The sequence below is a fragment of the Anser brachyrhynchus genome (assembly GCF_964034855.1).
Source record: "Anser brachyrhynchus genome assembly, chromosome: 2".
Lineage (NCBI taxonomy): Eukaryota > Metazoa > Chordata > Aves > Anseriformes > Anatidae > Anser > Anser brachyrhynchus.
Genome location: NC_137695.1, coordinates 103,104,529 through 103,130,525, shown reverse-complemented (window position 1 = coordinate 103,130,525; position 25,997 = coordinate 103,104,529). Strand labels below are relative to the sequence as shown.

At 33.3% G+C, this 25,997-nt stretch overlaps 1 long non-coding RNA gene across 2 annotated transcripts in view; it reads right to left on the bottom strand.

Moving 5' to 3' along the window:
- LOC308189050 overlaps nucleotides 1–25,746 on the bottom strand; it is a 522,677-nt gene extending 496,931 nt beyond the window's left edge. For both annotated transcript variants that reach the window (XR_013945981.1, XR_013945982.1), the window contains exon 1: nucleotides 25,406–25,746. This is a non-coding gene — a long non-coding RNA (uncharacterized lncRNA). The remainder of the gene's footprint in view (nucleotides 1–25,405) is intronic.
- Nucleotides 25,747–25,997: the final 251 nt, after the last annotated feature.

The following is a 25,997-nucleotide window of genomic DNA, read 5'->3' as shown; positions in this document are numbered from 1 at the left end:
AAAATGCCAACTAGTAGAGAGCTCTTCAGCCTCGCAGATAAGGCATAGTAAGAACCAATGTCTGGAAGATAAAACTAGGTGAACTCAAATAGGAAATAACCGTACATTTCTTTTAAACTGAGAGATTTATCTATAGGAAAAAAAAAAAAAAAACTACTAAGGAAGTATTATGAACTCCATTTTTTAAAGAGAAGTTTCTTCAAAGCAAGACTGATACCTTTCTGGAATGTGCTTTTTTTTTGCATGATATTGGACTAAATGCCAGGGAAAATGTGTGTTACTTGATGACCTGTGTTATACAAGAATGTAGTCTACAAGCGCTGAGATGCAAAGACTGAAGTAAATTCAACAGCACCTATAAGAAAGCCTAAGTAGAATAATGCAGCACCTAAAATCTGTGAGATTCAAATCTTGATTATATATCAGATTAAGAAAATTGTCACAAAAACTGTCTTAGACTTCTTTGTAGAAGAAAAATGAAGACATATATGGTCCTATAAATACATTTGTAGGTTGTAACTGTTCTAGAACCTTCTATATATATCATATAAGCAGTTTGGCACATGTACAGGGAGACTGCCATCTGTGAAGAAAGCATTCAGTTCTCATGCTCCTTCTCTAAGTGCCTACTGATGATGTGTTCTTGATATTGCTAGAATTATCTTAGTTCTGAGACCATACTCAGCCTTCCTTGCTTAATATTAACTACTGAGAACATTGCAAAATGATGATTTCTAAGCTTTATGCATGAATTATTACTATTATATTTTGTTAATGTCTTTTTTTTTTTTTTTTTTTTTTTTCTCCATAATAAAATTACTGTGATTTTGCTCTCTCTGGCTGCATATTCTCAGTTATTTCCCGGAGATGTGACTGGCATCTGTAAGCCCAGTTTTTAATACTAAAACATTTGTTTCTGATATCAAGAACCAATATAAAGCAACTGTTCTACCTTATAGGTGGACGTGATATTTTAGTATCTCATGAAACTTATTTTTATTCTGCCTTTCATCCACTTAATGCTACCAAACAGCATAGTAATGGAAATTATTTTCAGGGGCAATGGAAGTTGCCATACACGGGTTCACTGTCCTCACTACTCACTGTATTAACTACCTCCTGGAAGTGTCTAAATGTTTGCTTAAAAAGCTTTTCAGATGATACCCTGAATGTTGTGTGTATGATAATTGTAAGTTATAGCAGACAAACCCTAAGATGGGATATACCCACTAAGCTGCTAATAACTACAAGTCGAGCTTATGCAACACTTACTCCACAGACATTTCAGCTGTTAGTAATACTATCACAACATTATTGCATTTGCATCATAATAGATTATCAAGCTTCTGAATACATTCTGTCTGAAATTGTTGAGGGGTTATAATGAGAAATAGAGAGAAAACAGGCATGAAAGCTCTCAGGAGTAGGGACAGAAGTAACAGCACATGAGGTAAGAGAATGAGTAAAAAATGCATTCATACCACCATCATATTTTTAGGGTCATTTCACTGCCCCTAAAAAATTTATTTCAGGATAAATCTGAGATTTTTAGTCCTCCCTTGGTATTAGAGAATGAGATAGAGCTTATTTTTCTTATTATACTGTGATGCCTTTTTCTCTCTTGGTAGCAGGACACTTATATTTCACAGCACTTTTAAAACAGAAGGTTTTTGTGACTTTTTCCATTTTTCATTTTCTAGTTTATGTTGCTTTCTGATAGAATTAAGATGCTTCCAGAACTCATGCTTTCCCTATAAACAGATACTTAATCCAATGAATATATATATATATTCCTTATAATGTGAATGAAATCTTACTGCATAAAACACATTCACTGATTATTTTGATTGAGCAGTACTTTCTTTAAAAAACAGATATGATATGCACCCCCATAGATTAAAATTTGTATATCTACATATATGCTTTAACTTCACATATCTTTAAAATACACAAAGGCAAAAAAATTATTTTCCAAAGTAACTTTCACTTTTAAGTCTTTATTTCTTGCATGAATACACTGTTTGATATTCTACCATTATTTCATGATAGTTGGTGTAGTGCCTAGAGTTTAATTTTAAATCACAGTTCATCAATAATAGTGCAATGAGCATCTTTTCCTTGTTATATAAGCATTCTTTGAAGATCAGATAAATGTTCATAAAATATATATTTACAGCAATGTTTACATCAAGAAGTGTTCAAATTATAGATTTTTTGTTAATGTCTGAAATTATGATTCCAAATAAAGCTTCTCTGTGCAGTATAGATATATCAGTACAACTGATGATAGATTGGAAATCTCAGGTATAGACTATGAAAAAGCATGAAACTACACATTGATAAGATTATCAGTCTTCCCAAACCACATACTACTGGTTATAGCTCACCATGGTATATGGAGTGCAATAAAAGAATCATTGATAATATATGGAAAGTATTCTGATGCTAGAGACATCACTTTCAAGATTAAAATTACTACAACAATTTCTTGTATCCTGATAGCAATCATTGTTTTCTCTGTAGAGACAAACATTTTTTAACACAGATATTGGAAAGATAGTGGAGACCTATATCTTTTTGTAATAAAGTTGTCCTTGTTTTATAACTATGAAATAACATAATCACATTCAATAATACTGCATTTTTACTGAACTTGTTAAATGTCATGCAACGTCATATAATTAGTAATAATGCAATTAATCAACAAATAAAAGCTACATAATTTTCTGTAGAATACCTATGAACCTATGAGTATTTATTTTTAGGGAGTTTTTTTTCTTACCAGTCCCAACTATATTATCATCCTCACTTAAACTTTCCTGCAAACAGCTTTGTTCAGATTTGGAAGTTGGAATCCAAGCTACTCACCAACTTCTTGTAGTAGTTTGCAACCATCTTCACATTTGCCTCATTCCTGGTTGACTATCTTTCAAAATTTTCTGCTGAGGAGCCAGAGACAGACTTGCCTAAGGCTATGCTGCCTGCTATCAGAATTACAGCACTGTGGAGACAATGGCCAAGGCTATTTCTGTATGTGGTCAGTGCCAAGCTTTTCTTGACAACTTTGTTCCATACTGACAATGAAAATTACTGATGCTCTTATTTCCAAACACTTTTTCTTCCTTTTTGCACCTCAAACTGATGATGTTAGAGTTTTTCACAACATGCTTCCCTTTCTTGTCTGCTGGAACCAGACTGTCAACAAGTTGACCCTCTATCTTTTAGCTGATAATCTCTATGTCAGGATAGTTTGCTTTTGGATAGTGCTGTTATGTTGGATTTGTATTTGCCTTAGAGAAACTTCCCATTTTCAGCTCTGCCATATAAGAGGTTTGGGGACTAAATTGCCACAAGAAGTGGCAGGCCGTTTTAAATAGAAAAGCTAAGGTAAATAATATTTTAAAAGTTTTGAAGTGTCTTTCTTTTGAAGTGTCTTTCATTTGAAGTCCTGAGGAAGAGCAAAAGCATTAAGTAATTATATGCTTAAAGACACTCTAAAATGTATTGTTGTAGAATTTCAAGTTGACCAGTGCCATTGTGTTAATTGTGTTCCTAAATGTGCCTTGGCTACTTTCATCAGATAGTATTATGATGTAGATTCTACTATAAATGTTTAATAGCCATAGCAGGATCTCAAAGTCAAGATCCTTATTCTTTGACAAAGATATATGTGAGTGGAAATGCTAACACACAAGTCACAACTGGTACCACAAAGGTGACCAACAGGGGCCACTCCTGTTGGACAGAGATTATCAAATGATCCTCAGTTGTGTTGCCATATATACAACATAGCATTTATGAAACCTCTATATAGTTTTTGTATATAACAGTATCTGTATTATTTTACAGAAAAGAAAAAGAAATAAAATCTCTCAAAGAAACAAAGAATTATTTGACTCTAGATAAGGAAACTTCACAATTTACACAATGTTGATAATACTAATATCTAAAAATCAACTGTGTCCCTGTGTAATATTGACATTTGTCTCTTTTATCAACAATGAGGAAGAAGTTCATTATCTAATATAATATGTATTACAGCACTAGAAGACATGAAACAAGACAAATTTCATAACACTAATGAAAGATCTGAAGAGAAGAGGAAAGAAAAATGTAAATTTTGTTGTGTTTGGATGATGTAGTCTTTACTTTTTGTCTTAACTCTTCCATTACTACCATTAACAGATAAGGAGAGATGCTATGATTTATCATTTTCAAAATATTGAGTATTTATTCTTTTCTTCATCAATAACCCAACAGGAAAAAATGATGTTTGCAAATTCTTTTCAATTTAACATAACAAATTCAGACAAACAAAAATGTAACTAGCAGATTCTGAATATATGATCAGAAAGATATGATATGAGAAAGACTGTATTAGTTTGGCTTAAATTTAATTAATTTCTTGCTTATTTTTTCTCTAAAAAAAATCTTAAACTTTTAGTGGATGATAAAATAATAGGATAGTAGAAAGCCTTAAATAACTACATCTAGTTGCTTAGGATAAAAAAACAAAGAGCTTTGCCTTTAAAAATTAGCATTACTTATATTCATCTGGCCATTCCATGTAAAACTGAAAAGCCAATTACTTTTCACACCTAAAAAATGAACTTCTTTAAACAGAGAAATTCCCTCATCAGAAATGAACTATTCACTTAGATCGTATCTGTCTGCAATACACTATTTGCTGCTTCTATACAAAATATAAGGAGAAATGATTTTGAAATCACCTGAAGAGAAAAAGGGTTGGAGCACCACATCCTAATTCTGGCTCCTGGGGTATTTTTGGTAAGCGTGTTGTATGTAGGCAACATCTAATCAGTAATACTCACAGCAGGCTATGCTTTTATTTTCCATTTTTTTCCTGTTCTATAGCTCATGTAGCCATTCAGTAGGATGTTGATCCTGAAAGTTGTTAAAACTTTCATAAAAATGTTGTAAATGGATGAAGAGTACAAGCATTTGATCAGATGGCTACCAAAGTCAAAGTAAACACAAACCTACTGTTTCAGTAGAATTAGAAGTAATAACAGTTTTTGGATAAATATAATCTCTCTTGCCAAGAGATCACTAAACATTTTCACTCTGGTTGATAGAAACATATACTGGAGTCTCCTGCAATACTTTAGTTAAGATTAGGGAATCTTTTTTCTCCTTCATATTAGAAAGTTTATTCTTTCTAATTGAAAAATTGAAAAGCAAGCAAACAAACAAGAACAACAACAACAAAGAAACAGAACAAAAAAGGCTTTCTTTCTCAGTTATGAATCACAGTGCGTGCAGTTTTAAATATCCTTGACTCCTCCATTTCATTAAACTTTCTACTAATGTAGAAGGGTCTACACCTTTTTTATAGATTTCTGTTGTGAATATCAAGCATGTCAAAGACATATTTCTTCAGTAAAAGATAAAGTCTGTAGTCATCATTCCCCTCAACCCCTGTACAAGGTTTCTAAATCAAGAATTTTTATTTAATCCTAGCATCATGTTGTATTTGATTTCAGCAGACATCAGCTTATAATGATTGTCAATGTCACGTTGACCTTCCCTGTCTCCTACTTTCCTGTGGCTCTACCATGGGAGAAAGAAATCCTTTATTATTAATAGATCATTTTGAAATCCTCTGCACATCTATCTTGGAATCACACAAAGTCAATATTCAATGATATACGCTGCCCTATCTGTCATTTTTAATCACAAACTGTACACTCCCTGTAAAAGTTATTGTAATAGTGAATGAATCACACCACTTTGATATTAATGCAGCTTACAATGCATGTTAAATAGGCAGGAATTTCCCCTGAATTTTAACGATTTGTGTATTTTAATAGGCTGTCATTCTGACATTTTTCTCACTTTAAGGCAGTAGATGGGAATTATTGCTGGACATATGCAGACTTTTAATTTATAGGAGATTAAATTTATAGCAGATTAAAATAATCAGAAGCAGACCTATGGATAAAAAATTCAAATTGCCATTTTCATAAACTGTACAAGGATGTTGCAATCTAGAAAATGATTTCTTGTAATACAAATTATAGTTAATGTAACATTACTAACAGAATCTTGAAGGAAAAAACAGACTTGATGGTTTCCTTTAATAAACCATTATTTTATTTTATTTTATTTTATTTTATTTTATTTTATTTTATTTTATTTTATTTTATTTTATTTTATTTATTTTATTTTATTTTATATTAATTTAATTTAATTATTTTAATTTTTATTTTATTTTATTATTTTTATTTAATTATTTATTTTTTTATTTATTTATTTATTTTTAATTTATCTTTTCAGTTAGAAAATAATTTCAACTTGCTTAGAAATTATCACAGACATTTATTTCTCTATCTGCATATCTTAAATAAAGGGGGCTTACATTTTTTAATGGAAAAGGATGAATCAATTGAATATTTTTAAAAAGTTTTCTGTTTCATCATGAAATTGTTTAATGAGAATAGGCCAGAAAGAATCTAGGAAAGAATCTCCAAGTTATTGAAAACTAAGGATACGTCTAAAGATGAGCATGGATAGGGGAGAAGCAGCCCATTTTTCCTTTATTAAAAATCCCATTAGTAAAAATAATACTAATGATTTTTTTTTCCAAAAGCAATTTTTTGTTATTATTTATTTATTTATTTATTTATTCCTCAAAGTCTTTTACAATCAGAGTTGGAGCATAATACTATGTTCCTCCCCTCCCTTCTGGATTTATGAGTTTCTGTTCTGGCCTTTATAATCATGAAAAAGATGAAATCACATAATAAGCTCCTCATTCATCATAAAAGATATTTCTATTTGTATACAATTTTGAAGTATTTCTGGACGTATACTTAAGTGCTTTGTGAAGTGAGGACTAACCAAATTTGTTTTAGGATCACAAAAATGTATCCCAAGTAAATGTACAGAAACATGGGTTTCCTGCTTCTGATGTTGAGTATGGGTCTTTCCAGTTCATGTGCTAGTTTCCTTCTGCCTTCCAATTATACTTAACAAGTGAGAGTAAAAGCTATATTGTAAGTACGTAAATAAGTTTTTGTATTATATATCTTACATTAAATAGATTAAACCAGAATGTTTTCAGTTGCAATTTTAGATTATTCTTGTAGGTTTGGAGTCATGAAGCTCTTTTGGTCTGTGAATGTTTATAATCTCAGTATGTTTATGTGGTTTAATTACATAAATTCTTTATAAATAAAACTAAGAGGAGGATGTTAACAATATGCCATTTCATGTTAACATTAAACCACTGTCCTTCCTAGCTGCAGGGTTAGTGAGAAAAAGCTAATAAATATTTGTGAGACAATGACAATCACTTCACAGAGTTCACTGAACAAAACAAAGTCCATAGAAGGCTGAAAGTATGAGATACTCTGAATTAGGAAAGAAAGGAGAATGCTATAAAAAAGTATATAGAGAAGCATAGACAAATATGCATTTCGACAATACAAAATGCTCAAATACAAATGTGCTTTAATAAATGAAAACACACACGCACAAAATTACTTTATTTTGAATTAGATATGCAGTTGATCTTCTGTAACTTTGTAATTCTATTTGTTCCCTACTTAATTTGTTGAATGTCAGAAAGTATAAAATGAATTTCAGTCTGAATCACTAATAAGGGCAGAAATCCTTGTTTCATCTGAATTGCATTTTAGGTGGTTCTAAATAGTGAGCAAGTTTTGTCCTTGCTCATCTCCAGGACCGTGGTCCCTGAGTACATGGTCGCACTGAAAATGTACTGAAAATGTACACAACTGGGGCTTACTTTTGGAACAGTCTAGTTAGCAGTGGTGGTTTTACTTGGGTGGGCAGCCGAACTCCACCACAACTGCTCTCTCACTCCCCCTCCTGAAAGAGGAACAGGGAGAAAATACGATGAAAAGGGCTCAAGGGTTGAGATAAGAATGAGGAGATCATGCAGTAATTATTGTGATGGGCAAAACAGACTCAGCATAGGGAGGTAGTAAGATTTATTGCCTATTACTAACAAGCTAGAGAAGCGAGAAACAAAGGAAAGAAACCAAAAGCACCTCCCCCCCCATCCACCCGCTTCCACCTCCTCCACCCGAGCAGTGCAGGGGAACAGGGGAATGGGGGTTATGGTCAGTCTATAGCGCTTCGTCTCCGCCGCTCCTTCTCAGTCACTCTCGTCCCCTGTGCCGTGGGGTCCCTCCCACGGGATGCAGTCCTTGCCGAACTGATCTGGCGTGGGCTGCCCACAGGCAGCAGCTCTTCAAGAACTGCTCCAGATATGGGTCCGTACCACGGGGTCCATCCCTCAGGAGCAAACTGCTCCAACCTGGATCCCCCATGGGCAGCAGCTCCTGCCAGGTCACCCGCTCCTGCGTGGTCTCCTCTCCACGGGCTACAGCTCCGGCCTGGAATCTGCTCCAGCAGGGGTCTTCCACAGGCTGCAGTCTCCGTCGGTGCAGGTCCACCTGCTCCAACGTGGTCTCCTCCACGGGCTGCAGCATGGAACCCTGCTCCGCCGTGGTACTCCGTGGGCTGCAGGGGCACCATGGCCCTCACTACAGGCCACAGGGGAGTTCTGCTCTGGCGCCAGGAGCTCCTCTCCCCCTCCTTCTTCACTGACCTTGGTGCCTGCAAGGCTGTTCCTCACTCCTCTCACTCTCCCAGCTGCTGTGTGGCGCAGCGTGGTTTTTTTTTTTTTTTTTTTTTTTCCCCTCTTAAATATGCTTTCACAGAGGGGCAAAACAACATCACTTATTGGCTCAGCTCTGGTCAGCACTGGGGCCCTTACCAAACATGGGGCAGCTTCTAGATCCTTCTCACAGAAGCCACTCCTATGGCCCCCTGCTACCAAAACCTTGCCACATAAACCCACTACATTAGCTCTCTCTAATAACTGGACAGAGTACATATGATCCAGTCTACCACTGTATGAACCCCTTCAGAAAGCCATCAGGGAGCTGCAATGCACCAAGCTTGGCTTCCTCTGAAGAGTTCTCTGACATCATCTATGTGCATGAACATGCGGGCACACCCCAAGCATCACCTGACCTAATGAAACAGGAACTGGGTTCTTTAGATTTTTTACCTGAGAATGGTTCTCTACCTGCTGTTTAATTTATGTTTAGAGTGAAGACTGGAAACTGAAAACAGTTGGTCTGTAACTGTTTGCTGGAAAGTCCATTGTTAAGTGGGACTTGTAACTTACTGTCCACAGTTCTAAGGATGTGATCTTCACATTGCCTAATGACAGGATTAGAGGTACAGTTTGAAATACGTAAAGACTGATGTGAGGAAAGCTAAAGACAGAAAATGCCAGGTTATGACTGAACAGAGCAGAACACCCCATTAAGGAGCCATTTAATTTTAACTGCAAATAATCTTCATGCTTGTTGGCTGTAAACATAGTTACCCCATTAAGAGTGAGGAGAGGATTAAAGACGAAAATTTAGGTTGAGGATTACCAGAGTTTTGTTGCAAGTTCAGGGTTGTATGAGCAAGAGAGGATTGGTTCCAGATTAAGAAACCGAAATAAAACTTTATACAAATAAGCATTCATGCTATTTGTGCTGTCATTACATTAAAAGAAAGCTAGTCAAAGGAATGTTCAGATGTACAGCTTTCCAGGCTCAATTATTTAAATTGCCACTAACTATATTAACAACATTCTATATCTTTATTTCAAACTGAGTTCTAGTCCTGCCAATATTTGTGTCCAATGGTTTGTATTTTTTCCCCAGTTACAGAGAAAGGGATCAATAGGGATTGAGTGTTACATGACAGTTATGGGGATGCTGGGGAATAAGAGTAGAGGGAACAAAAATGATTGTTGAATTGTCTTTCATAATTAGTAAGGGAGATACTATAATAGCTATTTGATTTTTTGTGGTCTTTTTCATTTCATATATCATAGAATCATTAAGGTTGGAAAAGACCTCTAAGATCATCTAGTCCAACCATCCACTTACCACCAACATTGCCCACAAAACCATATCCCTAAGTACCACATCTACCCTTTCCTTAAACACCTCCAGGGACGGTGACTCCACCACTTCCCTGGGAAACCTGTTCCAATGAACAGGATATATAATCATATCCTGTGATTAAGCTTAAAATTAGACATAGTAAAATGATAGGTTATTATACCAGAATATAGCTCTTATTATTTCATACTGAGATATAAAAAAATTAGAGGAAGGCAGCTAGCATTTTCTTGGATCCAATATTTTATAATCTGTTTTTTAACAACAAGGAATCCTTTTGCTGCAGCTAGCTTTTGGGTGAAGAGCATTCTGTGAGCACATAGAAAGGGAGCCCTATCACATGGATAATGTGGCTGGCTGTAGCATATATTCTCCTTAGAAAAAAGGTGACAAAGACCTTAAGGAATTCACACTTCATAAATTTTTTTCCGAGGGGATTAAAAGCCTGGTTATGACATTTAACACACTAGTTTGTATGTAGAAAATAAAAGTATTCCAATAATAATAATAATAAACCCACATAATTTCAGAATTAAATCCAATTTACAAATTGTAGTATTCGTTGAGAAATCTAGCTCAAGGTTTGGGAAAGCATTAATGGGCACAAAAAATTGCATTACATCTGGACACTGTAACCCATACAGATTATTATTCTAAGGATTTTTATTACAATATATATATTTATTTATTACTTTATTAAAAAGCCTTGTTAAAGCTCAGTTGGTTTCCTATAAAATTAATATGTAGTTCTTTAAATATATGTACTTCAATGTGTCTTAAGAGTATAAAGAAACCCTTATACCACTCAATCTGCAGGCAATGATTCATATTATACTTCAGTAATTAATCACATTAATTACATTTTCTGGAGAGGAAAGGAGATAGGATATCAATGCTTTTCCTGTAGAATACAAACAAAACATACAAATTCTTTTAAGCTAGTAATCAACAGAACCATCAACATGTGCTTATTAGTTATATACTTATTAATATTCTCTCCCATTCATGGTATTTTACTACTTGTTTAAGATTCATGGCAAGGTATTTTAGAACGGTAAGAAAAGCTATTACCAGGGACAGGGTGGTATCTCATAGGATTTTATTGTAATTATTCTTACTGCAATATTGCAACATATTTTTTCAATTGAATTACTGATTATAAAGTAGGCATTTTTTAGGATCTGATATCCATCAGAAAATTTCACACTAAATTCAGTATACTTGCCTCAGTTTCAAAGCTTCTTGTCTTTATTTTTATTTTTTTATTTTTTTTTCAGTTTACCCTTATCTAATCACCTGTATACCTAACCAGCTCTGGCTAATATTTGCCAGTCAGAATCTTCTTTCTCAAAAGGATCAGCTTATTACATTTGAAAAACAATTTTGGCAGCTTATTGGAAGTGAACTTGCAGTTTCTTGTGAGAGTGCCAATCCTCTGCTGAAACAAAAATGTCCTTAAGAAGAAGAAAATGTTTCTAATCATAGCTACACATTGAAATCACTGAAATATCCGAATTCAAAAGTAAAATGCAAGTTCTTCAATAAATAAATAAATAAATAAATAAATAAATAAATAAAAATAAGAAACCATTTATTTAAAGACGATTTTTACAGGAGAAAGATTTTTTTTTCTTTAAAATAGCTGTTTTACACGTTGGATTTCAATGCAATTTCTACATTTTCTCCAGCTTGTGAAAGCTTCGATAACGTCAAATCCCCAAACAGGTAACAGCTCCTTAGAACTAAAATGAAAACCTTTAGCCATGCCTTCTTCTTAGACTCAAAAGAGGCTGCACTTACATATTATCTTTTCCAAGGCATTTCTATAGAGTTTGAATTCATCCCAATTTCTGAAGCTTCCAGTCATAACAATCTACTCAAATAATTAAATAATTAAATAATTGATTATTTTTAAGGGGTTGGGGGGGCAAATCAAATCTTCTTTATGAAGCTTTAGGCATTATCATAAAGAAGTCTTCCGATAGTCTTTCTCAATTTCATGTGTTTAATTGTAAACCAATCTGTTAATCCTATCTGAAAGTAATTGGAGGAACATTCATAATATCTCTCTTAAAAAAAACAAAACAAAACAAAAACAAAGAAAAAAACCCAAAGACATAGTATTTTTATTTTACAAATCATATACTTATGAGAACAATAATAGGAACCATCATGATGAAAAGTTGGTAAAGAACTCTATTTTGAGACAGAAGTGTTAGAAGAAATGTCCACTCTATAAGTTTTATTTGAACTAGAAATATTACAACATCATTATTTCAGCTTCAACTGAGAAAATAAAGCAGTTTTACTGAATTTTTTAGTGATTATATACTGTCGTTCATTCATTATCAGCATTTTTTCTCTTTTAAAACTAAGCAGTTCCAAGAGGCAGTGAAAAATTAACAAAAAATAATTAAAGAAAAAATTACATTCATCTGTGAAAAAATAGAGAACAAATATGATTGTTAGGTTATGAAAATTGTTTTCACCATTTTGACAAGTTATTATTTTATTCTATATTCATCTTTCTAAGAGCTTCTTAAAATACGCTATATGCCATACTCATTTGATATTTCTTGTTAGGAAGGTGGGGGAAAGGACACATCATTTTTGTCTAATTAAATGCCTCTTTTCGGTGTCTTATTTCAGTGACATTTACAAAAAAATCCAAGGGGAAATTTGGGTGAATATTTTAGAATGCAGACCTATTCTTTACTAGGGCATACAGAAATATACACAGATGTGCAAATATTGGTAACAGAATTTTTCTCCAATCTGAATATTATCAGTTCTGAACATCTTTGCATAGAACAATCAAAGTTAAAGTTAAAAACTTTGTAAATTTATACAAAATGGTATTTGATCAGAAGATATTTTGAAAGTGTGATTCACAGTAGATTGCTTATTTTTCAAATAGGAATTAGGAAATATACTCCAGGAGTATAATTATCTTGGAGTAATTCTGAAACTATAGGAGACAAAATAACACATTAAGCATTACAAGAATCAGAAATCATGAGTTATACTAAACTAAAATTCTAAACTAATAAATTAAAATACTAATTTTTAGTTTAATTATACTAAACTACGATATAAAACTCTAACTAAAACTGTACTAAAATACAGAGACTTTAACTATCTTCAAATTTTGAGCATTATATTACTCAGTCTCCTTTGCCTAAATTGGAATATCTATTATGAAAAATATATGTTCTTATAAATTCTTCATGAACACTGTCACTTGTAGGCATGTTTTACAGTTTCTATGTGTATTTCAATATGCAAATATACATAAAAATACAAAATATTATACATAAAATTATACATAAAATACACAAAATATTCAATATTCAATATACATATAATTATTTCAGAACATTTATTACAGGACTGTGGATATGCAGCATCTTGATTTAACAAATACACAACTAAAAGTCCAGAGTAACAAATCCAAAAAGGTCAGTTTCCTAAATCTTTCCAATATATTATGGTTGATTGAACTATACGCAGAAGAATGTAATGGAATGTAATGCAATGCAATTGTTAAACAATAAAACACTTCTATAACTTACAACAAACTCTAGTAAAAACAGTATGCATAGCACCAAAAAGAAAGATTTGGGATGATCTGCATTTAAAAGAAGAGCAATATATATATTTTTTTATTTGTTTATTTGGGGGGGGGGCAGGGCTATTAAGAAAAGGACTTATTTAATAATTCTGTTTACAGCTATAGCACAATGAAATGTAGAACATTATATTTAGGCACATTTAAAGAGAAAAATAAGGACTGCAAGTGGGATTCCTAACTGGTATGGTTGTGTGAGTAGTTTTACATGTATGTGTCATTCATTCAACAAATATTTTTAAGGGCTTGTCATCACTGATTAAATCATTTCAACATTATGAAGACAAATTTAAATTGGTTCATGCTGTGTGTAAGAATCATCAACAATTCCAGTTAAAATCACTGATAAAAATATGTGACAAACCTACTTATACATTTAAAAAAAAAAAAAAGAAAAACTTTTTTTGGGGCGGAAGTAAGAAAATTTTAAGTTTCATTTATTGTAGTGTGATCTAAGTCAGTTAACTACAGTTGTCTTTAAGATTCAGGACTGGAATGAATATATATACATAAAAGCAAATGGAGGCCAGATACACATTGTATTATAGAAAGAAGGAGTTTAGATTAAAATGAGGAGCTTATAACATGTTACATAACAGATTTGGAAATATCATACAAAACATTTAAATGATTAAAATAATCAGTCAACTAGTCAGCAGTCAACTTTAGTTTGGACAATTGATGGCAAGAATCTCAAGATCCAAATGACACTGCCATCATTAATACATGAAGACACTCATTTTCATTTTCATAACTGAATAGAGGGAGACTTTGGCAATAAAGTGCCATTTTATTCTTCTCACTTTCTAAAGTTAATCAAACTTCTTAAATTCCTCAAAAATCTCCTGTTTTAACAGGAAAAAAAAAAGATTTGTAGTTTTAATATAAACATTTACATTTATATTGCAGGTCTGTCTTTTTACAACAAAATTTTATTATCCATGTAATAGCAACTGAAAAGCTAGCTGGTATCACATGCCTCATTACCTTAGCATATGGTAAAACAACTGCAAGGAATCTGAACAAAAGAGCCTTTACAGTGGAAATGTAGCCTTCACACCAGCAACAGGGGAGAAAGGTTAGCTTGCTGTGACAGTCTATGCTCATTGCACGGCAGAACACTTACTCTGACTTCCACAAAATTTAAGCTAAGCTTTAGCTTAGCCTATATAGTTCTTATGAAAATTTTGTAGATGGATATTTGCACATACACAAATAAATAATTATAGATTGATATTAGGTATGTATTAGGTATGAAACTAGTATTTTCTTATTTTTCTTCAGGATGACAGAAAAAAAAAAGAACACTTAAGAAGGGGCAAAACAAAAGAAGAATGGAATTTTTGAATGTCAGCTAGGCAATAAAATAGGACATCAATAAAATAACATCATTTGAAACTACTCAAGTCATTTTGTCTTAGTAATTACTGGGGATAACTCAGAAAAAAACTTAAATGAGCATTAGTGATATTATTCCTTCATTTTTGTTTTTCTATAGTTATATCTATGATGGTGACAGCAGCACTCATTGGCAGACAGCTTTCTTCTTTTATTATTGGGGAGAAAAGGAAGGTGGAAGAAAAGTAGAGAAAAGGAACACAAGTTCCAAATTCTTTAAAGCAAATTATTAAATATTTCTTGTCTCTAGTAAAATTAAAAGCAAGGTATATGAAAGAGATTTTTTTTTTCACCATTACAAATATCAATAGTTTTCAGAATTGGAACAATGAATGCCCTCCCTTGACAGCATGTTTTGATTAAATGTTATATGTGACATGTGTGTAAATGTTGTGGTGAGCAGGGGGTCAGCCACTTCTCACAGATAACTAGTGATAGGACGAGGGAATGACATCAAGTTTTGCCAGGGGAGGTTCAGGTGTGAAATTAGGAGAAATTTCTTCTCAGAAAGAGTGGTTAGGCATTGGAACAAGTTGTCCAGGGAGGTGGTGGAGTCACTGTCCCTGGGGGTGTTTAAGGAAAGGTTGGATGTGGTACTTAGGGATATGGTTTAGTGGGTAATATTGGTGGTAGGGGGTTGGTTGAACTAGATGATCTTGAAGTTCTTTTCCAACCTTAATGATTTGATGTTTTCTGATGGTTTTAGTTCTTTTATTTCCCCCCCCGTTCTGTATCTTAGTGGAAGCCAAACATCAGCATCACAGACCAGGGTGATCTCACCACATTTATAAGCCTAATCCATGTTTCTGCAAACATGCAAACATATATCATGGCGCTGTAGTCCCCTTTAGAGGAGGAGATTTTCTAGAGCAGACGTGATATTAAAATGATCAGAAAACATTTATTGGTATTTATGTGAACGTGTTCTCTGTCTTTTCAAAGACTTCATGAAAATTAATGCAAAGACTTTCTGAAAGTAAAATAATATTTCTTGAAGAAGAAAGATTGCTTTGAAGCCTTCCTCAGAACCTATTGTAAATCACTCATCAACATTTTACTGTATTTGAAAGTACTAACAATGTGTAATTGTTGAAATTACTTGATATAATTAAAACAGAAGATCACCAAAGACATGTATCAGTTTGAAATACAGTTTTGAAGTCATGTTCAGTACTTTGAGGAAGAAGATCCAGCTCCACTAATTTTTAGGGGTAAATTACTGACATTGAAAATCAATGTGAATAAAGCAGGGAAGGAAGTGACATTTATCTTGTCTTTGCTAGGTTGATCTTAGCATTCTGCATAGCCTTTATCTATTCTTTATCTGAGGGTTCAAACATGTTGGTATCCTTCCTGATTTTAGCTCAAATAATTATAAACATATTAGTCATTGTTATACTTTAATTTCTATGGTTATTGATTTTTTAATCACACATAGCAAAAGTAAAACAGCCTTTTTTCCTTTTATCTCTACCATATTTGATCATCTGTTTCTGTCCTTTATGAAAAACTGTGTAATTAAGCATACAAAAACAAAAGCAAAATTACATATGTAAATGCATTTCTCTGGATTGCTGAGGATGAACTTAGGACACGACACTAATTAACCACATTGGTACTGAGAGGAAAGGAAAAAAGCATGCTTTTTTTTTTTTTTTTCCAGAAGCAATCCAGAAAAAGAAGAGTAACATGTTACAGGTTCTAAGTCCTGACAGAGGTACAGAAGAATACAGAAGTAAAAGCTACTGGTTTTGACTGTTTCCTTCTTTCTCCAATACATGCTTTCCTTTCCTTAACCTATTACTTTTGTCTAATCCATATTAATTTCTCCCTGTCTGGATTTCCGAGACTTCTAACAGATACAGCCACAGGCTATACACATCATTCCCACCAGGATACACATAAGAAATGTAAAAACTTGGTTTCACTAGGAACATAAGATTTTGCATGCAGAATTTGAAAATAAACCCTTGCTCAACATGCTGGGAGAAGGACAACATGGACCATTGGGGTGCCTTCCACAGAAAGACTTGCTGGACTGACAAGTTCACTCAACTCATAACCATTAAATAATCTCTGAAAATGACTATAAAAACTTGCTAAATAGTAAAACAACACAACACACAAATACAAAAATAAATCACATTCAGTAGTACTGACAACGTCTAGTATTTGTATCCAGATAAACTCAAATTCGACAGGTAATTACGTCAATTTATTGACGTAATCTTTGAGGTACACCATCCTCTTGACTCAGTCCTTTCCTCCAGCACACCCGTGCTTCTAAGGACATGATGAATGCTGCAGGCAAGACTGAGCTACACATTTGTCTTGGTATCTGAAAACCTTCCTATGTGTATGTAGAAAAATATACACTCAAAGACCATGGTATGAACTGACCTAGCATTCTAGTCCATATATTCAATAAGTAACACAGTTCCATTTCATTGCCTCTTATTAAGCACAAGGTACAGTTTTATCCTTGAAGAAGTCTGAATCCCACTCCCCACCTTCCCACCTCACCCCCCCCCCAAAAAAAAAAAAAAATAAAAAAATAGAAGAAAATAGATGAAGGTTTTCTTGCTAAGGAAATATTTGACCTATTTCCATCCTTCATGCATCCTCCTTCTGAAGAAAACATTATCATAGGAAAAGCCAAAGCTATAACAAGAGGAGCCCACAATTTTGGTTTTGAAAAGCACTATAATAGCTATCAATGCTAACAGAATTGCTACCCATATTTCTTAAAATAAGCTTAAAAATGTTTTAAGCTTATAATTTGTTAATAAAAGCTTAAAAAATATATAAATATTCCCTTTTCCTTTGACAGCTCTGGACTGATGGTACAAGGGAATCATAATATAGAAGAGTCAACAGTCAAAAATATACAATATGTTTTCTTAAAGTAAGACAAATGCAATGATGAATTAGATCATTCCTTCACTTGCTGTCATAAGTGATGGGAGAGTACAGATAAACAGTCTCTTTAATATCAGTCCTGACTGGATTAGCTTATTCAGACCTCAACAGAATGTACTAAGTTTCTCTGTACAGGCAACCAAATAACTGCAGAACATTGCGACTTTCACTCACTACTGAGTTGGGCTGTCTTTGAACATCATATCCCATTTATTCCTCCCTAAGTTATACAGCTGCAATGTCAGCACTTTTCCCATCAACTTGTATGAAACTAAAGGCAATGAAATGCACAGTGATTTGTTAAATATGTCCTATAAGCAGACATTATGATGCCATCATTGTGTGTGCACTCCACATTACTCATGCAGCATGTATATAAATTACATTGTCATCATGAACTTCTTTCATACACTTTGTTTGTCCTTGCTGTCTTAAAATACACACTGGCTATCACTCAAAGCTGAAGGAAATATCCTACAAGGTCATTCAGCGCAAAACAGATGTTCATATAATTTATGGCTATAAACATAGGCTTGTGCTTTATTAGACTAAATATTAGGTAATAAATTATAGGAAATATTATCTTTCAGGAGGTTAATCAACCTGACTGTATGGTGTGTCATTTACTTTACTGTTCAAGGTTTTAGATATTCTATTTAGATATTTTGGTTTTAGTAAGGTGTTCTTTTAACATACACAAAATGAGTGTGGCTACAACATTTTATATACTACAAATGTTACAGTAACTGCAATTATCCATCAGGATATTAACATGAGCAAATTATTTATAATCTTTCTTGTGTAGAACTGAAAAAAAAAAAAGTTTTAATTGCCTTTTCCTACCCTAAAATTTATGGAAAGAATCATTCCTGAACAAGTAGTAAAAACATAAAATTGAAAATAGGTTACCTTATCCTTAAGGGTTACCTGACCCTTCCCTCTCAAAATGGTGTATTATTTAGCAGAAACCCCTCCCTCTCAAAATGGTGTATTATTTAGAAAATTATTTCCAATAATGTCACACAAACGTTTTCAACCAATTTAGAATACACAAAATCCCAACAATTACTGAAAAATCATGTGTAGTGTTAACCCAGGGGTGTTACTAAGCTTCCCCATACTAGGCCAATATATGAAGTCAAGTGGAGAAAGGACAGGCTCATAGCTGATGTTCCTTCAGTCACTCTGGTTTAGTGAAAAGATGTGGCATCTAATATGAAGCTGCCACAGGAGCTACTTATGCAGCAGCTTCCAGTATGACACAACCCAATGTTGCAGCACAGTTAATAAGGCTGCGTGTGTGAAGTTCTGCCATTTTTCTCCTGCTATAAAATGACATATGCCAGGAACCTCTGGTTAATCTGTTTTCTTGTAGCACAGCAAGAACCTGTGCACTATGTATCTAACTGAACTGGAAGAAAAGTACATATGCATACACATACATGGTTATTTCAAATTCTCAACACTCATTTGTTAGTACAAATATACAACGCAAAAATATGCCATGGCAGAAACCATAGCAGGAAATCCTACACTCACCGTTCAAGACTTGATAGGCTCTTTTAAGAGATGAGAATACTGTTTCTTAGTTTGTAAAAGTTAAGCACTTTCTAGTCATCTCTAAATTTAATTTGAATTTAATTTCTTGACTGAGAGGCATTGGCCAGCTTTATCTAGGATATAAGAGATTTTCAAAGCAAAAATCACAATGTAATAGACCTGAAGTGAATGCAGAAAACTTTGACAAACTTCCAAGAAATGCCTTCATCACATTTTTAATTCCTAGTATAACAAAATCATTATTTCAGAAGAATTTGTTCTGCCTTAGGTTTCGACATGGTCCTATACTGTTTAAATAAGCCCCAAATTTAGTTCGTTTAATTCTTAAAAGGAATTAAAATATAGTGTATAAGAGCATATGAGATAGTTTCCTATGGGCATTTCAAATGTGGCTGTTCTGTCCTTGCAGCCCTACCAAGAAAAATGGTGATATTCAATGTATAAAAGTAGCCAAAAGGTTTACTGCTGCTTACCACCTTTTTGAAAAACATGGGACTATGTTTTATAAACCCATAATTCAAAGACCTTACTCAAGAATTAATCTGTTAAGTGTAGTCACTATCTGTTCTTGCAGATGTGCTTCCTCTGACAATTTTTGTCAAAAAAAAGTTGTCAAAAAAAAGAAAAAAAAAAAAGAGATTTTCTGTGATATTTAAGGACAGTTCTTTTTCACTCTTTTTACAGATGTACCAATATTAAGCCAAAGCTCTCTTACTTTCTATATATGCAGAAGTGAATTCAAGTAGGGATGTGCATGGTGATGGAAGCGAAATTTTATGACTTTCGACCTGTTAAGTCAGTCCTTCAAAGTCATTCAATATGCACATAGAAACACGATGTTCTTGACAGGTCCTTCTTATAGATTACAAGGTTAAGAAAAGTAGAGATGACAATGCAAAGAGTCTGCTTCAGCTTCTGCTTGTACATTGAGAAGACAAAATCCAATCTCATTCACTTTCAGGCTTTTCTGTATACTGTGCATACCTGTCTTCAGTATTAGGAAGAATTTATTTTCACCTCCACCCCATATGTAATGTAACTAGGAGAATCTTTTTAAATATAAAATGTTTACATGATGGATTAAGATGGGGCATATTCATAAAGATATGAATAAACTAGAAAGAATTAATCTGCCAAGTTTCATTCATTTTCATTGATTCTCTATTTTAATGACAATTTTAGATCATTTGAAGCAATTTAGGGTATACAAAGTGATTCATAATCATTTTGGAGGCTCCCTTGAGAACTAGAACCTTTATAACATTATCTGGACTACTATCAGTCATACCATTGTAATATATGAAAGTACTGACCTTTTTACCTTTTTTTTTTTCCTATAAGTGTTATTCTAGACTTTCAATTACTTAATTTACTTTAAAAATCTGGCTTTGGGGTGAATACCCAACATTTTTGAAAATTCAAGCCCTTTTGTCCATTAGCTTTTCCACTTTCAACTTTGTGGAGAGACAATGACTGTGTTTGAAACATGGTGTGTAATGCTAGCTTCACAAAGAGTATAACAGGGACCATAAATTACTGCCTGAATTGTAAATCTTTAAGAGTAAAACCACACTTTTATTTCTTTATTTAATCTTTAAATTAATTTAATTATTCCATAAATGATAAATGATATTTACAGAAATTTTATGGCAAAATTGGGCTATTTTCAGCTTTACTTTGTATGTGCTCATGGTGAAGAATAGTAACTTGGAAAACAAAGTTTTGCTTCAATAGTGGAAACAAAGTTAAAGTGTTTGTTCAAATGTTAGCTTTTGGTCGATATGTAGTTAAGCAGAATCACAGAATCACAGAATCTTTTAGGTTGGAAGAGACTTCCAAGATCACCTAGTCCAACCTATGACCTAACACTAACAAGTCCTCCACTAAACCATAGCAGATGAGATGAGATAGAGCCTGCATATGGTTCTTTCAATAAACATTATGTCTCATCTAGAAAAACAAACAAACAAACAAACCAAAACAACTTTAATAGTACCGCAGCTTTCATTTTTGTGACAAATAAATTTTCCAGACTTGAACTCAAACAATCATATTGCTACAGTAAAAGACTTTTTTAGCTAATCTGGTTCTGCACATGAGATTCCTACAGATAAGTATTTTTGGTAACAGAAACCTTGCAGTTTATAATACCTCTAAGTAGGTATTTTAAATGGGAATGGACATCACTGAGAACTGCTAGTACAGATCAAAAACTTGGTTATGATCCTTGTTTGTTTGTTTGCTTGTTAAATCCTTTTCTCTCCACATGTGAGTGTCATATAAAAACACAGACAAATACAATTCTTTTTATTGAAAAGAAGGGTAGTAAACAAGCCAGTCTCTCTAAGAATCAAGTTACGTAACTACATAACTTACGTAACTACATAATAGATATCAATTATTAAAATAGGAATGGATTCCACATTTATTGGTTTATCAGAACAGTGCAGAAACCATATTAAGGGTAAATTCTTACCTATTATTTTAGTAACTACTAAAAAAAGAAATATAGTAGTATGTGTCACATAATAGTAAAAAATATTAATTAATATAACTAATTTATATCAAGAATGTTATATCAGGGCTGTTTCTCTCCCATTTTCTCACTCCTCTCTCCCAGCTGCTGTTGCACAGCAGATTTTTTTTTCCTTTCTTAAATCTGTTCTCACAGAGGTGCAACCAGGGTCACTCACTGGTTTGGCTCCGGTCCTTTTAGAGGCAGCTGGAACTGGCTCTTATCTGACATGGGGCAGCCTTTGGACTCTTCTGACAGAGGCCACACGTGCTATCCTTGCTACCAAAACCTTGCCATGTAAGCCCAATATATATAGATGTTATAGCCCACATATATAGATGTTGCAAGAATTAAACAGGTAACAAAAAATGGAATAAAATTTACAGTAACCGAATTAAATTCCATCGATTAATCTTAAATAGTAGGACAAACTGTCATATTGATTAAATTACTGGTCATTGGAATAAAAAAGTAATCACTTCTATTTTTTTCTAATAAGATGAGGTAAAAGTATAAATATGAAAAACATCAAACATTTTTTTAAAAATGTGTAGTATCATTTTCTTACTATGGGTGAAGAGCATTTGGTATCAGAACTATAATAGTAGCTATTATCAACTCTGTATTGTTATTTTTCATTTGATTAAAAAATGGTATAACACAAGTTAATATAAAACCCAAGTTGATACAAGATATATATATACATATATTTAATAGATTTAAGTGCATTTTGTATTCAGTTGTGACTAAACAATATCAAATTTACCTTTCTAAACTATCATGCTTCTCGTTTGCTCTACTTCTTGGCGAGTCAAAAATTCGTTATTTTACTTTTAACGCAGAGCTACAAAATTAAATCATCAACCCAACGTGTTCAAAAGCATCGAAGCTCAATATGTTAATTCCTGGATACTAATAAACATTGAAAAATAAGAGGCATTTATGTAAATTGTCTTTGATGACAATGTAAGAAATGTTAGAGTTGAAAAATGCTTACGTAACTGATGTAATTATGCCTTAGTTGAACCTATGTGTGGTCAAGGACTAAGACCTGAAGGAAGATACTATATTTTTCTCTGTCTGTTGTTCCATAGAACAGCAGTGATTAAACTATGTGAACTGACTGAAATATCTGCATTACGTATTATCTATCTAAAAGAAGCTGAACACACAGTTTCTAAAGCATTATTTCAATTTTTGATTATAACTTATTGCTCCTTCTGGGCAAAGAGCATAAAACACAGTAAGTAAACACACTAGAATATTATGTAATGTTCTGAATGTACTATAAATTCCAGCTATTGCTGGGAAAATTTCCTTTATTCTATATGAAGTGATCTAAAATACTTGTTAAAAAATGTAATCATACATCCAGACTTTTAATTTTTCTTCTTTTTGTTGTAAGCAGAGTGGTCCAGTATAATTTATACACAAGAATATTGAGGGGACGAGATCTTGCATTGTAATATGTTAGTAGGGCATAGTTTCTTGTTGGCATAGTTGCTGCATTGGACTGTCTGGTGATATAGATTTTAAAATTTTGAGTTTATAATTAAGTTGAATGTTAATATGCAGGTCAAACAGGTCAGTTATGTTCCTGTTTTGGTTTTATATGTTTAGCCCTACTGAGAGAACAGATTTTATTCACAAGGAGTTTTATGGAAAACAGGAACATCACCATTATCTATAGATCTCAAATTGAACATATATCTTTCACTCTCAAAACCTCTAAACCTCCGAATCTGTCAGTGTTCAACACAATCTAAAATGTATTTGACAGATGAGAGAAGTATGAGACAGCTTTTGTTTATTGCACAAAACACCATATTTGGGGATTATGATGATTTCTAAGGACAAAATATTGTTCTTAAATAATAATTAATTATTGCAAATTCATTGTCCTAAGATAAACAACAGAAAGGGTCATCAAAGATACCCAAAATTAGTCTTGGAAAAAGCAAGAGCATAATTTTACTCTTTCCGTCTCCCCCAGAAATAACTCTACTTCCATCCTTTGTATATAGAATTCTTTTATGTTTTCATCTCAGATTTAATTTTCATTTATTTTCAAAAAGGAGTTGAATAAGAGATTTGGAGCCAAAAGGCATAGTTCAAAATACTTCTTTCACAACACAGACTAACAGGTTAAATAGATTAAGACTAATGTATATACTAGATATCTAGAGTAACTGTTTTAATGATCATTTTGGAGGCTTGTATTACCATTCCTAAGGAGAATTCAATAACTGCAGATGTTTACATGTAATTGATACGTATAAAGTGAAATTTCTACTTAATAAATATAGAGAAGTCTATGAAGCACAATGCAACACAAACTATTTCTAACTAGCTTGGTAGGCCTGTTAGACACAGAAGTAACATAGCACATTAGCTACACTCATGACGTTCTGGGACAGAAGTTAAACTTGTTTATCACTAATCTGGGAATTAATTCAATTTTCATAATGCATGGATACTGTGAAAGTATTTCCTTAGATTATCAATGAAGAATGATAGATGACCCATTTTAGTTAATATATATATATATAAATATATATAATAAAATACGGATATATTATTTGTCAAACTTGAAATTAACATTCAAATAAATCAATTACTAGACACAATTCCTTCTGATCTTCTTGGCACAAAGAAAAGGTGCTGTATTTCTTAAGTAATTCAGTGAATAATTTGTTGTCTACAATTGTAGATTGAATAATATGCAAATGACTGTTACGAATAAATTACATTAATTATGTTTGGTTAGTGTATTATCTTTATCTTTATAGAATATTGTTTTCCTTTTCACATAGAGTAAACAAGATATTTTTATTGGAAGAAGAATAACTATTAAGCATGCCAAGTTTCTATCAATTCCTAGTTTGAATCTCATTAATAATCATATGATATCAAAAGTTACACTATTATTTCATCAGAAGCACTTGAAAGATGATACTGTAACAAACTCTTATATTGATTCATCTACAGACTTTAATCATTTTACATAGGACTTCCAATCAAGGCGTAGCTAACCATCAAGTGATCCCTTTGTGACCAAATCCATGGCTTATCAGTACTTCTGTTTCTGCCTCTCTTCACTTTTTGGATCATTAGTGTTTTTCTTCTCCCCAGTGTAACCCAAATTTAAATTGAATTCCAAGCCTGTTGTGGTTTAACCCGGCTGGCAGCTAAACACCACACAGCCGTTCGCTCACCCTCCCCCCTCCCTCTCTGGGATGGGGGAGAGAAACGGGAAAGTGAAGCTGGTGAGTTGAGATAAAGACAGTTTATTAAGACAGGAATATAATAATATAAGGAATATAAGGAATATAATAATAACAATAATAATAATAATAGTGATAATGATAATAGTATTAACAATAATAATGTGTAAGAAAACAAGTGATGCACAATGCAATTGCTCACCACCCGCTGACCGATGCCCAGCCTATTCCCGAGCAGCCGGCCCCCCCACCCCGGCCAGCCACCCCTATATATTGTTTAGCATGACGTCAGATGGTATGGAATACCCCTTTGGCCAGTTTGGGTCAGCTGTCCTGGGTCTGTCCCCTCCCAGCTCCTGCTGCACCCCCAGCCTGCTCGCTGGCAGGACAGAGCGAGAAGCCGAAAAGTCCTTGGCCTGGTGTAAACACTGCTCTGCAACAATTAAAACATCAGCATGTTATCAGCGCTCTTCTCATCCTAATCTAAAACATAGCACCCTACCAGCTACTATGAGCTACTTAACTCTGTCCTAACTGGAACCAGGACAAAGCCCTTGGATGTCTGTAGTCTCCCTTGTCTCCAAACTTAAGATCTTCCACTATTATTGCTCAATAGTTCTTGCCATTTACAAGGGAAATGAAATGAAATGAAATGAAATGAAATGAAATGAAATGAAATGAAATGAAATGAAATGAAATGAATGGAATGGAATGGAATGGAATGGAATGGAATGGAATGGAATGGAATGGAATGGATTTTCAGTCCTTGACCTACTCTACATTCCAATCCAGCT